General features: G+C 49.7%; 1 long non-coding RNA gene across 1 annotated transcript; it reads left to right on the top strand.

Moving 5' to 3' along the window:
- The first annotated feature begins 2466 nt into the window (after window positions 1-2466).
- On the top strand, window positions 2467-2673 carry LOC116446559. The gene is made up of 2 exons (XR_004241263.1): window positions 2467-2512; window positions 2617-2673. It is a non-coding gene; the product is annotated as an uncharacterized LOC116446559 (long non-coding RNA).
- The last annotated feature ends 622 nt before the right edge of the window (window positions 2674-3295 follow it).

Here is a 3295-nt window from a genome sequence, read left to right as displayed (position 1 = left end):
TTCTCAAGATGGCGGCCGGAAGGACCCCGCTCCGTCTATTCGACTGCCTGAATGCTCCCGCCTGCCCCAGGCGCCGCTGACCCCACAGTCGGTGTCCGCATAGCGGGAAACGCCTCAGAAATCTGCGTGCAAGCGCTGGGGGCGTCGGCGTCGGCGTTGCGTTCAGGCAGCCGAATAGACGCAGCTTTGGGGGAGGGGGGGGGGGGGCTTCCCTGCCGCCATATTGAGAAGGTCAGAAAACAGCGTACACGGCCGCCATCTTTAGTGTGGCGGTGACGCAACTTCCGTCCTTCGCCGCCATCTTGGGTGCTGGCAGAAGCCACTTCCGGTCGAGCCGCCATCTTTAGTGTGGTACACTTAAGGGCCCCCGCCGCCCCTCACAAGGGCGTCTATTCGGCTGCCTGAATCCGGCCCGGACTCCGACGCCGGCCCCGCGCTTTCCGCGCGATTTTCCGCGGTGCTTCCCGGTGCGAGGACACGGCTGGTGGGGTCAGCGGCGCCGGAGGCGGGCGACTGCTCCGCGACCGGCGGCAGGCATCGGCAGGGACACCTCTCCAAGGGGCCTAGTGCGTCCGCCATCTTGAGTGTGGCGGAAGTGTAAACCACCCTCTGCAAGGTCCTGGCAGGTTCTAATAAAAACGTCACTTAACGCCGTCCCGAGAGCGCGGAACTGCGCCTTCCTTTCCGAGCCGCCTCCTTGAGAGCGACGCGCGGGCGGCTCGATTCCGACCGTGCCCGCCCGGTGCCCCCCGCCCGGGTCGCGCTGCGACCGCGCCTCTGCTGCCCGGCAAAACCGGCCCCGCCCCCCGCGCTGTCATTCCTCGCGGTCACCGCCCCGCACGGCGCCCACTCCTTTCCATAGCTGTGGCCCCGCTCATGCACGGCCGTGTCCCTCGGCGCTCCGAACCGTCCTTCGCCCCTCCCCTCCGCTGACAGACCCAGCCCCGCTCGCTCCCGCTCCTTGCCCTTGCCACGCTCGGCAGCCACCGAGGCCGCCGCCCGCCCTCTCGCCTCAGCCGGCACCGGGCGGCAGCAGCGCCGGGGCGCCGTGTCGGGGGCGGCAGTGCCGCGCTCTCGCCACCAGGCGGCAGCAGCGCCGCCCAGCTCAGCCCGGGGGCAGGGACAGAGCAGAGGGAAAAGCCGGCTCTGGGCGCTCTGCAGCTCCTGCAGCCCGAGCGTCTCGGCTCCTGGGGCCAGGCGCTTGCTTCTTTCCTTCCTACAGAAAAACGCCGGCTCGTTATTCGCAAAACTTGCTGATCTCTATTCCCAGCTTCTTATATTCCTGTATGCGGCAGAGCAGAGAGAGAGGGCTGGCTCATTTCAAAATGAATTTACATCTAAATCAGTAGCACTTGCCTATAGATGTAAAAGTGAAGAACTTAACAGGTTTTAGTATTCTGCACACATCCCTCGCTGGGAGGAATGGTAAAAAGTTAAAAACGAATGAAATGTAAAAAGTAGAAAGTTAGAAACAAAGTTACAACAGCAGAAATTTAGAAACAAACAAAGAGGTCAAATACAACAAACAAACAAATTTCCAAAGGTCGAAAGTTAAAAACAAACAAAGTTAGAAACAAAAAAAAAAAAAAATTAAACAAAATTAGAAAGGTAGAAATTCAGAAACAAACTCAGAAAGGCAAGTGTTGAGCCTTTGACAGGGTACCCTTCCTTCTCGGACCAGGGTGAAAGAGCAGAGGAGGCTGCTGTTCTGCTGAGTTCTTTATTTCACAGTCTCACAGCTGTCTTGAAGGCAGAGTTCGAATGGGGTTACATGATAAAGCCAAGCAGCAGCAGCAGGCAAAACCAGCTTCTTCTATATGCTCCATACACTGTATTTTTTCTTACAGAAGTGTGGATTCTATTTGTTAATTGACCAGTAAGATTACACACCATTCTAGTTTTCTTTTTCTTAACCCATCCTGGTCTAATTCTAACACTCGTAAGCCTCACACAAGTGTTACATCTGTATTACACAGATTTGCATATACAGTTTCTATCAGCTCTTATTGTTTATGTGAACACTCCATCTAAAAAATATGAACAGTGTAATTCTATCTATATTTTGTCTAAAGTAAAGAATTCTGTGAAAAGGTAACACTGCTGCAGCAAGAGCTGTGTTTAAGATCTCTGCTACAGCTTTTTCAGGTTTAAGGCACTTAGCATCTATTTCTACTAAAAGTTAAAAATCTGTATTTCTATTTCACTTTGGTGTGGCTTCATGGATGTCAGCTTGTCCAAAGGTTTTAATTCAAACCTAATGCTTTGGCTTCCCTCTGGGCCTGAGGCCAGAGGAGCCTTCACTCTAACAAGAAGGTTAGAAACAACGTTAGAAAGGTAAAAGTTAGAAAGTAAAAAACAAATTTAGAAAGGCACAAAGTTAGAAATGTAGAGTGTTAGAAACAAACAAAGCTAGAAAGGTAAAAATGGGGAGAAAAACAAAGGTTTAAAGTTTCAAAGTTACAAACAAACAAAGGAGAAAGGGACAAATCTAGAAAGTTAGAAACAAACAAAGGTAGAAAGTTAGAAAGGTAGCAACAAAAATGGTAGGAATGTAGAAAGGTAGAAACAAGCAGTAGAAAGTTGGAAATGTAGAAAGTCAGAAAGGTAGAAACGAAGAGAGAAAGTCAGAGATGTAGAAAGTTAGAAACAAACAAAGGTAAGAATGAACAAAGGTAAAAGGAGAGAAAACTTAGAAAGGTGGTACAAAGTCTTAAAAGTAGAAACAAAAAAGGTAGAAAGGCAGGTCAGAAGGGTAGAAATGAACAAATGCAGAAAGGTAGAAACGCAGAAATGAACAAAGGTAGAAATGTAGAAAGTTAGAAATGAAGAAAGATGGAAAGATAGAAAGTTCAAATGGTAGAAACAAACAAACGTATCAAGTTAGAAATTTAGAAAGGTAGAAAGCAACAAAGGTAGAAAGATAGAAAGGTAGAGAGTCAGAACCAAACAAAGGTAGAAAGTTAAAAAGGTAGAAATGAACAAAGGTAGGAAGTTGGAAAGGCAGAAAGTGCAGAGGCTGGCAGCAGCCATTCCAGCCTTAACGAGAGCCCTGTGTAGAAGAGCAACTTGTTCCATTGATCTTCACTTTGCTAAGCGCCTTCTGCTCTCTTGGGAAAGATGCAGAGCAGGCAAATGGCTACAGGTAGAAGCACCAGGTGTGACTGTTCTTCCTTCACCTCCCAGAAAGCCGGGGGGTTTCATGTTGAGTCAGTGGGCTAGAAGGAGCAGAAAGTCTGCCCTGACCAGTCTGTGGGCATGGATCTGTTTTGTCTTTCCCTGTGCCCATTCCCAAAAC

This window comes from Corvus moneduloides, chromosome 7 (genome assembly GCF_009650955.1).
Source record: "Corvus moneduloides isolate bCorMon1 chromosome 7, bCorMon1.pri, whole genome shotgun sequence".
Classification (NCBI taxonomy): domain Eukaryota; kingdom Metazoa; phylum Chordata; class Aves; order Passeriformes; family Corvidae; genus Corvus; species Corvus moneduloides.
This window is presented reverse-complemented; position numbering and strand designations above follow the sequence as displayed.